We start from the raw sequence: 12,521 nt of genomic DNA, 5'->3' as shown, positions 1-12,521 counted from the left end.
ATTAATAGAACAAGACCCACACACAGCTAGAAGCCCAATATTTTTTCAGAGGTAGATGCAGAAAAAAATATATTCAGTTTGCAACCTGATGGAGGTCAGTATAGATGGACTAATAGAACAAGTCCCACACACTGCTAGAAGCCCAAATATTTTTTCAGAGGTACTGTAGATGCAGATAAAAATTAGTTTTAACTTGCAACCTGATGAAGGTCAGTATAGATGGACTAATAGAACAAGTCCCACACACTGCTAGAAGCCCAAATATTTTTTCAGAGGTACTGTAGATGCAGATAAAAATTAGTTTTAATTTGCAACCTGATGGAGGTCAGTATAGATGGACTAATAGAGAAAGTCCGACACACTACTAGAAGGCCAAATATTTTTTCAGAGGTAGATGCAGAAAAAAATATATTCAGTTTGCAACCTGATGGAGGTCAGTATAGATGGACTAATACAACAAGTCCCTCACACAGCTAGAAGCCCAAATATTTTTTCAGAGGTACTGTAGATGCAGATAAAAATTATTTTTAATTTGCAACCTGATGGAGGTCAGTATAGATGGACTAATAGAGAAAGTCCGACACACTACTAGAAGGCCAAATATTTTTTCAGAGGTAGATGCAGAAAAAAATATATTCAGTTTGCAACCTGATGGAGGTCAGTATAGATGGACTAATACAACAAGTCCCACACACTGCTAGAAGCCCAAATATTTTTTCAGAGGTACTGTAGATGCAGATAAAAATTAGTTTTAATTTGCAACCTGATGGAGGTCAGTATAGATGGACTAATAGAATGATGCTATGCCCAAAAGATTTTACTTCACTAGGTGCAGTAAAAAAATTGGTATTCTATACACAGGTGGTATATCTTGCAACACAGATAGGCTACTCCACTGACTAACACACTCTGCAATAGGCCAAAAAGGATTAGCTTTGCTAGATTCAGCCAAATGCTGTGAAAAAAACTTGCACAGCACTGGCACAGACCTGCCTGGCAAAAACTGATAGGAACTCATGTAACCTAGTCCTGAAAAGGAATGCAATTACAATTAGTCTTTACTCCCACAACCGATCTATTTAAGAGCACAGACCTCCCTGATAAAAGTCGTAGGAAATGCTGTAACCTAGTCCTTAAAATGACTGCAATCACAACTATTCCCTACTCCCAAGCTATCTGTAGATTTGTGCGAAAATTGGCTTGAAATTAACAAGGTATAGCGCACACAGCAACAGCGGTGCCGTCTAACACGCAGCTGCAGCAGTGAGAAAATGGTGGCGACGGGGAAAATGGCTTGGTCTTATAGGGCAAGGACATGTGACATACACTGCCAATGACACATGCCCTTGCTTGTGTGAAAAAAAGCACTTCGCTCCCTGTGTGCGCTGCTGATAGGCTGACAGATTGCACCTCCCCACTGTAAATGCGGGAAAGAGAAAAAAAAATGGAGATCTTCATTGTTACTGCAGAGATCCATCCCCTGCCCCTCCCCCCACCCCGCTGTACACTCAAACATTAATTTTCATCATTACTGAGAAAAAATCCAGTTATGATTTTGGTGCACGAACAGTTATCGAACATAACCTCGAACAGCCGAATTTTTCTCAAATTGTTCGTGTTCGCCGAACTGCTCGAACACCGCCCAAAACAGCTCGAATTTGAGATTGGCGAACAGTTCGAGTAGAACAACGCTCATCTCTAGTTGGGGGTAGCCCGTTCCTGCCTGCTGTACCTGGCTGGACACAAAAATATGGCGAAGGCCACGTCAAATTTTTGGTGAAAAATTCATGAAAAAATTTAAAAAGGAGAATTCTCTCATGCTCACAGTATGCGCAGGAGAATTCTCCCACGCTGTCAGTGACGTGCATGAGGTGAGCTGAGTTCATTGGACATGAACTCGGCTCATCTGGATGCCGTCACAGCGACACACTGAGGAGCGCAAGCATGCCTGCGCTTCTCAGTGTCTGCGGCATGGCAAGCTGGATGGCAGCTTTCGGCTGCGATGCAGCCTGTCATGTGAATGAATGTAGCAGAGCTGAAGCCATCCTGGGAACCTTGGAAATGTAAGGATGAGGTTGGCTTATTATTTTACTTTTATTGCAGAAGACATTGGCTTCAGCTGGAATGGGTGTGACGGTAAGTATGGTTTAATTTAGAACATTAAAGAATTGTGTGTTTATTTCAATTAAAGGACTTTATTCTGGGTGTTGTGTTTTTTTTAACTTTGACTCTGGGGTTAGTAATGGGGGTGTCTTATAGACACATCTCCATTACTAACCTGGGCTTGATGTCAGCTGGCAATTATAAGCTGACATCAACCCCAGCCCTATTAACCCACTGACACCGCTACAGGGCAGTGGGAAGAGCAAGGCTAAGTGCCAGATTTGGCGCATCCTATGGATGCGACATTTCTGGGGTGGCAGACGGCTTGTGTTTCTAGCCTGGAAGGGGGCAAATATTCATGGCACCCTTAGTAGGCTATTAATATCAGCCCCCAGCTGTCTGCCTAGTCTTTGCTAGCTATTAAAATAGGGGGGACCCCACGTCATTTTTATGGGGGGTCCCCTATTTTAATAGCTAGTAAAGGCTAGGTATTCAGCTGGGGGTTGTTATTAGTAGCCTAGGAAGCTCCGTGGGTATTATCCCCTTCCCAAGCTTCAAACATCTGCCCCAGCCATCTGCTTAACCTCCGCTAGAGACTAAAATTACGTGGAACCTCACGACAATTTTTTTTTTAATAAATCCTTTATTTTAATACTAAATGACAAGTACAGTAATCAACACTATCATTGTACTTATTATATATGTGACTGACATGTTTCTATCTATTTAATCTTTGTGTGATGCTCTATTCTTTCTGTTCTAAATTGTCTGGTACCGGTTTATGCCGCTGCTGAATTGCCGGCCGGCTTTTTTAAAGAGACGGCTGCATGAAAACACTATTATTATTTTTTTAATATATCCTTCAACACTAAATGACAAGTACAGTAACCAACACTGTCACTGTACTTCTTATATATGTGACTGACATGTTTTTATCTATCTAATCTATGTGTGATGCTCTATTCTTTCTGTTCTAAATCGTTGGGTACCGGTGTATGCCGCTGCTGAACTGCCGGCTTTTCATGTTTTACTGTGGGCACTGTTCCCATCGATTTGGGCAACCACTGTAATGCCACAACCACCATGGCTGTGGCATTACAGTGAGTGGCAGATAATCCCTGCATGATTTGAAAAAATCCAGTTACTCTTTTGGTGCACGAACAGTTATCGAACATAACCTAGAACAGCCAAATTTTTAGCAAATCGTTCGCGTTCGTCGAACGACTCGAACACCGCCCAAAACAGCTCGAATTTGAGATTGGCGAACAGTTCCAGTCGAACACCGCTCATCTCTATTCTTAAACTTGGTATGCATGTGAACTAGGAGCTACACCGACCTCTCATATATCTTCAGTAATTTGGAAAAAAAGGGAACCCAGCTGTGTCTATTCCTTCTGAGTGTATCTGCAACACTGACTAAACAGTCATTCACTACAAGAGGATTAAATATACCTGTTTAGTGAATAAAATTCCCAATAATTTCCTACATATATATGAGATTCCTGATAATTCTCAAAAATACAGTTAAATTAAAAACAACAAATGTAGAATGTAGAAAAAAAATATAACAACAGTGAAAAATACCAAACCATATGTAGATAATACAGTTATATGAAAAAGTTTGGGCACCCCTATTAATCTTAAGCTTAATGTTTTATAAAAATTGGTGTTTTTGCAACAGCTATTTCAGTTTGATATATGTAATAACTGTTGGACACAGTAATGTTTCTGCCTTGAAATGAGGTTTATTGTACTAACAGAAAATGTGCAATCTGCATTCAAACTAAATTTGACAGGTGCATAAGTATGGGCACCCTTATCATTTTCTTGTTTTAAATACTCCTACCTACTTTTTACTGACTTACTAAAGCACTTTTTTGATTTTGTAACCTCATTGAGCTTTGAACTTCATAGCCAGGTGTATGCAATCATGAGAAAAGCTACTTAAAGTGGCCACTTGCAAGTTGTTCTCCTGTTTGAATCTCCTCTGAAGAGTGGCATCATGGGCTCCTCAAAACAACTGTCAAATGATCTGAAAACAAAGATTATTCAACATAGTTGTTCAGGGGAAGGATACAAAAAGCTGTCTCAGAGATTTAACCTGTCAGTTTCCACTGTGAGGAACATAGTAAGGAAATGGAAGAACACAGGGACAGTTCTTGTTAAGGCCAGAAGTGGCAGGCCAAGAAAAACATCAGAAAGGCAGAGAAGAAGAATGGTGAGATCAGTCAAGGACAATCCTCAGACCACCTCCAGAGAGCTGCAGCATCAACTTGCTGCAGATGGTGTCACTGTGCATCGGTCAACTATACAACGCACTTTGCACAGGGAGAAGCTGTATGGGAGAGTGATGCGAAATAAGCCGTTTCTGCAAGCATGCCACAAACAGAGTCGGCTGAGGTATGCAAAAGCACAATTGGAGAAGCCAATTTCTTTTTGGAAGAAGGTCCTGTGGACTGATGAATCCAAGATTGAGTTGTTTGGTCATACAAAAAGGCGTTATGCATGGCGGCAAAAAACCACAGCATTCCAAGAAAAACACTTGTTACCCACAGTAAAATTTGGTGGAGGTTCCATCATGCTTTGGGGCTGTGTGGCCAATGCCGGCACCGGGAATCTTGTTAAAGTTGAGGGACGCATGGATTCCACTCAGTATCAGCAGATTCTTGACAATAATTTTCAAGAATCAGTGATAAAGTTGAAGTTACACAGGGGATGGATCTTTCAGCAAGACAATGATCCAAAACACCGCTCCAAATCTACTCAGGCATTCATGCAGAGGAACAATTACAATGTTCTGGAATGGCCATCCCAGTCCCCAGACCTGAATATCATTGAACATCTGTGGGATCATTTGAAGAGGGCTGTCCATGCTCGGCGACCATCAAACTTAACTGAACTGGAATTGTTTTGTAAAGAGGAATGGTCAAAAATACCTTCATCCACGATCCAGGAACTCATTAAAAGCTACAGGAAGCAACTAGAGGCTGTTATTTTTGCAAAAGGAGGATCTACTAAATATTAATGTCACTTTTCTGGTGAGGTGCCCATACTTATGCACCTGTCAAATTTTGTTTGAATGAAGATTGCACATTTTCTGTTAGTACAATAAACCTAATTTCAAGGCAGAAACATTACTGTGTCCAACAGTTATTACATATATTAAACTGAAATAGCTGTTGCAAAAACACCAATTTTTATAAAACATTAAGCTTAAGATTAATAGGGGTGCCCAAACTTTTTCATATAACTGTATATATATTAATAGGATAACATGAACTCCCTTCTAAGGTTTAAGCCCAAAGGGACTCGGGTGTCTAAAGTGAATGTACAGAAATCTTCCCTATGGCGAAGCATTTTCTCTCTGTCACCACCCCGGACATTGTTAGTGACATGTTCAATGCCGTATAATGAGAAACCGCCAGTATGTCTCTGATGGATGTTTATAAAATGTTTGGAGATATTAGAAATATTTCTAGCGGATGGATGCTCAATATCATATAAATGTTCTCTAATGCTGGATTTAAGTTTCCGAATGGTTGAACCTACATATTTAAGATTGCATAGAGTACATTCGATAATATACACCGTATAGTTGGTATTACAATTAAGAAAACCATTGATGTTGAATGTATGTGAGTTATCAGAGTCTGAGAAATTTAATTTTTTCTGAGTAAATTGACACATTTTACAGGAGGTGCAACCACACCTATAAAACCCTTTTACCGAAGGCCAATTTTTATAAGTCCCGACAGGGTTTGGTTTATATAAACTGGGAGAATAGTGTTACCCATAGTCGGCTTTCAAAGTGTAGTGCTTTTAATCGAACAATTATGTTCTCCAGAAAATTCCAAATATATAAATGTGATTTTGTGATTATTAGATTGGTGAGTAAATCTCAGGTTAAAGTCATTATTATTTAGGTACTGGATGAAAGGAGCAATGTCTGATGCTGTAGTGTCCCAAATTATAATTATATCATCAACATATCATAAATAAACGAATATGGATGAAAAAAATGGATTGTGAATATTATAAATGAAGAGCTCCTCCCACCATGCCATTACCAAATTGGCAACCAATGGTGAGAATTTTGCTCCCATTGATACTCCACCACAATGTAAATAAAATTTATTGTTAAACATAAATAATTATGTGTTAGCTTGAACGTTAATACTAGAGATGAGCGTTGTTCGACTCGAACTGTTCGCCAATCTCAAATTCGAGCTGTTTTGGGCGGTGTTCGAGCCGTTCGGCGAACACGAACAATTTGAAAAAAATTCGGCTGTTTGAGGTTATGTTCGATAACTGTACGTGCACCAAAATTATAACTGGATTTTTTCTCAGTAATGCAGAAAATTAATGTTAATACGCAGTTTGAGTGTTCAGCGGGGCGGGGGGAGGGGCAGGGGATGGATCTCTGCAGGAATAATGAAGATCTCTATTTTTTTTTCTCTTTCCCGCATTTACAGTGGGGAGGTGCAATCTGTCAGCCTATCAGCAGAGCACACACGGAGCGAACTGCTTTTTTTCACACAAGCAAGGGCGTGTGTCATTGGCAGTGTATGTCACATGTCCTTGCCCTATAAGACCCAGCCATTTTCCCCGTCGCCACCATTTTCTCACTGCTGCAGCTGCGTGTTAGACGGCACCGCTGTTGCTGTGTGCGCTATACCTTGTTAATTAAAGCTAATTTTCGCACAAATCTACAGATAGCTTGGGAGTAGGGAAGAGTTGTGATTGCAGTCCTTTTAAGGACTACGTTACAGCATTTCCTACGACTTTTATCAGGCAGGTCTGTGCTCTTAAATAGATAGGTTGGGAGTAAAGACTAATTGTAATTGCAGTCCTTTTCAGGACTAAGTTGCATCAGTTCCTATCAGTTTTTGCAAGGCAGGTCTGTGCCAGTGCTGTGCAAGTTTTTTTCACAGCATTTGGCTAAATCTAGCAAAGCTAATCCTTTTTGGCCTATTGCAGAGTGTGTTAGTCAGTGGAGTAGCCTATCTTTGCTGCAAGCTACACCACCTGTGTACAGAATACCAATTTTTTTACTGCACCTAGTGAAGTAAAACCTTTTGGGCATAGCATCATTCTATTAGTCCATCTATACTGACCTCCATAAGGTTGCAAATTGAATATAATTTTTTTCTGCATCTAGCTCTGAAAAAATATTTGGCCTTCTAACAGTGTGTGGGACTTGTTCTATTAGTTCATCTATACTGACCTCCATCAGGTTGCAAATTGAATATAATTTTTTTCTGCATCTAGCTCTGAAAAAATATTTGGGCTTCTAGCAGTGTGTGAGACTTGGTCTATTAGTCCATCTATACTGACCTCAATCAGGTTGCAAATTAAATATTATTTTTTTCTGCATCTAGCTCTGAAAAAATATTTGAGCTTCTAGCAGTGTGTGGGACTTGGTCTATTAGACCATCTATACTGACCTCCATCAGGTTGCAAATTGAATATAAATTTTTTCTGCATCTAGCTCTGAAAAAATATTTGGGCTTCTAGCAGTGTGTGGGACTTGGTCTATTAGTCCATCTATACTGACCTCCATCAGGTTGCAAATTGAATATAATTTTTTTCTGCATCTAGCTCTGAAAAAATATTTGGGCTTCTAGCAGTGTGTGGGACTTGTTCTATTAGTCCATCTATACTGACCTCCATCAGGTTGCAAATTGAATATAATTTTTTTCTGCATCTAGCTCTGAAAAAATATTTGGGCTTCTAGCAGTGTGTGGGACTTGGTCTATTAGTCCATCTATACTGAACTCCATCAGGTTGCAAATTAAAAATAATTTTTTTCTGCATCTAGCTCTGAAAAAATATTTGGGCTTCTAGCAGTGTGTGCGACTTGTTCTATTTGTCCATCTATACTGACCTCCATCAGGTTGCAAATTAAAAATAATTTTTTTCTGCATCTAGCCCTGAAAAAATATTTGGGCTTCTAGCAGTGTGTGGGACTTGTTCTATTAGTCCATCTATACTGACCTCCATCAGGTTGCAAATTGAATATAATTTTTTTCTGCATCTAGCTCTGAAAAAATATTTGGGCTCCTAGCAGTGTGTGGGAATTGGTCTATTAGTCCATGTATACTGACCTCCATCAGGTTGCAAATTGAATATAATTTTTTTCTGCATTTACCTCTAAAAAAATATTTTGGCTTCTAGCAGTGTGTGGGACTTGTTCTATTAGTCCATCTATACTGACCTCCATCAGGTTGCAAATTGAATATCATTTTTTTCTGCATCTAGCTCTGAAAAAATATTTGGGCTTCTAGCAGTGTGTGGGACTTGGTCTATTAGTCCATCTATATTGACCTCCATCAGGTTGCAAATTAAATATAATTTTTTTCTGCATCTAGCTCTGAAAAAATATTTGGGCTTCTAGCAGTGTGTGGGACTTGGTCTATTAGTCCATCTATACTGACCTATATCAGGTTGCAAATTGAATATAATTTTTTTCTGCATCTAGCTCTGAAAAAATGTTTGGGCTTCTAGCAGTGTGTGGGACTTGTTCTATTAGTCCATCTATACTGACCTCCATCAGGTTGCAAATTGAATATAATTTTTTTCTGCATCTAGCCCTGAAAAAATATTTGAGCTTCTAGCAGTGATTGGGACTTGGTCTATTAATCCATCCATACTGACCTCCATCAGGTTGCAAATTAAAAATAATTTTTTTCTTCATCTAGCTCTGAAAAAATATTTGGGCTTCTAGCAGTGTGTGGGACTTGTTCTATTAGGCGATCTATACTGACCTCCATCAGGTTGCAAATTGAATATAATATTTTTCTGCATCTAGCTCTGAAAAAATATTTGGGCTTCTAGCAGTGTGTGGGACTTGGTCTATTAGTCCATCTATACTGACCTCCATCAGGTTGCAAATTCAATATAATTTTTTTCTGCATCTAACCCAGTCAATAGTTTTGGCCTAATAACACAGTTTGGCCACTCAGCTCTGCTCGGTTCCCATCCATTGTTTTTTTGTGCAAACAACTCCAGAGTTGTAAATTAGTTAACCACCAAAATGAGTGGAAAAAGGCCTGCTGCTGGTGGAAAGGGGAATAGGCGTGTTGGGAAGGGGAAAAAAGGTTGTGTCCGTGGGGTAGGTGCAGAAGAAAGACCATCTTCCAGCCAAACTAAAATGTCTACTTCTTTTAGCGGACAATGTGATAAGATCCCTTTCTTACGGCCCCGCCAATCGCTACAAATTCCAGATGAGGCACAAAAACAGCAGGTGCTTCAACGGATATCAAGTGCTCCTTTAAGTGGGCTCTCCTCCACATCAACTTCAACATCACAAATACTCCAGTCCTCAAAGGTGTCACCCCAATCGCACTTGCTTCCTCACAGCTCCCAAATCTCCAGCTGCCCATCTGAGTATGAGGTAGAACAGATGGTTGAGTCTGCAGAGCTGTTTACTCATACTGTAGCCTGGGAATCAGAGGTCGGCTCCAGTGCTTCTGTGAATCCAGACGAGGAAATGATCTGCACTGATGCCCAGAATCTTTATGAGTCGGATCCAGGACCAGACGCTGAAGGTTCTGACCATAAGGTAGACCCTCATTCCCAAACTGTAACTCATGTTGGTGGAGACAATGAGGAAGACGATGATGAGACTCAAATACCTGATTGGAGCGACAACTTTAGTTTTTTGTCAGGGCAGGAACAGGTTGGCTCTGAGGACGACGGGTGTGATAACGCACAGGGTGAGGATGATGAGGTTGGAGATCCCACTTACTGTCAACCCACAGTCAGCCAAGAGATGAGGTCAGCAGAGGAGGTGGAGGAGAATGCTAGTGACGACGGGGTCAGGTTGCGCCTTCCTGGACAGAGACGGAGTACTGGAAGCACGTCAACAACTGCATCTTCAAACACAACTCTGCCTCTCACCACAAGTCGTGGTGGCTCTTCAGTTCGCATGGGTGCTAAGCCTTGCATAGCCTGGGCATTTTTTCAGATCGAAAAAGATGACCCAACTCGTGTTATCTGTAACATTTGTCAGCAAAAGTTAAGAAGTGGCCAAAAAATACATAGTTTGAGTACTTCATGCATGAACCGGCACATGGACATGAAGCATAAGTTGCAGTGGGAAGCTCACTGTGCTACAATGCGGCCTAGCCGGCCGGGCCAACCACCGTCTGCCATATCTTGTGCATCCGCGGCCTCTTCATCCTCTGTGACTGGGGGGACAGCAGTCACACCTGTTTTAGGATGCAGACCTGCCACCTCTTTACCCGCAACAGCCAGCGTGATTGGCAGGTCATCATTTTCTTTGGAGGTGGTAACACCAGCTGGTGTTGAGCGCTGTCCGACATCGATAGCACCACCTTTGGATCAAGGCAACCTAACATGTCCACCTGCATCTTCCTCACAGACTGGCAGTTTGCCGGGGACACCCTTATCAACCCCGTCTAAGCACAATAGTCAGCCCTCGGTCCCTCAGATGTGGACAAGTAAAAGACCATTTCCTCCTAGCCATGAGAAAGCTAAGAGGTTGAATTTCACTATCTGCAAGCTCTTGGCTACAGAAATGCTGCCTTTCCGCCTGGTGGACACAGAGGATTTTCGAGACCTTATGTCCGTCGCGGTGCCCCAGTACCAGATGCCCAGTCGGCACTACTTCTCAAAGAAAGGTGTGCCTGCGCTCCACCAGCATGTCGCACACAACATCACCGCTTCTTTGAGAAACTCTGTGTGTGACAGGGTGCATTTCACCACAGACACTTGGACGAGTAGGCATGGACAGGGGCGTTACATGTCGCTGACTGGGCACTGGGTAACTATGGTGACAGCAGGTCAAGGGGCTGCTGTCCAAGTCTTGCTGTCCCCACGAGTTGTGCGTCAATCCTCTTGATCTCAAAGTTCCTCCACTGCTTCTGCCTCCTCAACCTCCTCTCGGTCCTCCACCTGCACCCAAAGCCTGTCTGGTCATGCCACAAGCTTTCTAACTGCGCAGAAGTGTTCCTGCACACCTCCTTACTATGCTGGCAGTAGGGCTCAACGTCATCAGGCAGTTTTTACTTTGAAATGTCTGGGAAATGTGAGTCAAACAGCTGAGGAGTTGTGGTCTGCTCTGGAGAACCAATTTCATGAATGGTTGTCTCCACTGGACCTGAAACCAGGGAAGGCCGTGTGCGACAATGCTGCAAACCTGGGTGTGGCCCTTCGCCGGGGCAATGTCACACACGTGCCTTGTATGGCTCATGTGTTGAACCTGGTTGTCCAGCAATTTTTAGCCCACTATCCCGGACTAGATGGCCTTCTGCAGAGGGCACGGTCGCTGTGTGCTCACTTCCGCCGTTCGCATCCCGCAGCTCAGCGACTTACATCTCTACAGAAGTTGTTGGGCCTGCCACTTCACCGGCTAAAATGTGATGTGCCTACCCGGTGGAATTAAATTCTGCACATGTTGCAGCGACTGTGGCAGCACCGACAAGCCCTGGTGCAATACGTTCTGATGTATAGCCTGAGCCAACGAGATCCAGAGGTGGGGCAAATCACGCTGGAGGAGTGGTCTCAGATTATGGACCTATGCACCCTTCTGCACAGTTTTGAAATGGCGACGAAGATGTTTAGTGCTGACGATGCCATTATCAGCATGACTATTCCGGTGATTTACATGCTGGAGCACATGTTAAACAGAATTCGGAGTCAGGTGGTGGCACAAGAGGAGGTGGAGGAAGTAGAGGAGGAGGAGTTGTATGCGGAAGGGCTAACATCTGCAAGGTCCAGACGGTCGGCAGCACCAAGGCGGCAGGCATTTGAGGGTGGGGGAGATGGTTTTACCAGGGCGCATGGTAGCAGCCAAACTAATGAGGAAGGTGCAGGAGCCCAGGAAGAAGTGGAGGACGAACTGATGGAAGACTCATCAGATGAGGGAGACCTTGATCACATTTCTGTTGTGCGAGGTTGGGGGGAGAGGACAGAGGAAGGAAGTATGATGGCTACCTCGCCACCAACACAACAGGGACTTGGTGCTCCTTAATGCGCAAGACACATGAGTGCCTTTTTGCTGCACTACCTGCAACATGAACCTCGAATTGCGAGAATTAGAAATAATCCTGACTACTGGGTTGCCACACTGTTAGATCCCCGGTACAAAAGTAAATTTGCAGAATTTATTCCTGCCATAGAAAGGGATGCACGCATGCAGGAGTATCAGCAGAGACTGTTGCAGAATCTTACATGTGCTTTTCCACAAAACACCAGTGGTGCACGTAGTGAATCTCACAGTTACAACTTGCCAACCATGGGACCGTCGAGTGTTCTGCACTCAAACCGTAACAGAAGCACAGTATCTGCTGGTAACATCAATTTTGTGGAATCATTTCACCACTTTTTTAGCCCATCCTTTGCAAGGCCACAGGAGACAAGAAGTCTGACACATAGTCAACGCCTAGAGACGATGG

This window comes from Phyllobates terribilis, unplaced genomic scaffold (genome assembly GCF_046119375.1).
Source record: "Phyllobates terribilis strain yellow unplaced genomic scaffold, ASM4611937v1 Scaffold_8__6_contigs__length_399053987, whole genome shotgun sequence".
In the NCBI taxonomy this organism is placed as follows: domain Eukaryota; kingdom Metazoa; phylum Chordata; class Amphibia; order Anura; family Dendrobatidae; genus Phyllobates; species Phyllobates terribilis.
The sequence above is the reverse complement of the archived record's forward strand: the minus strand, read 5'-3'. Positions refer to the sequence as shown.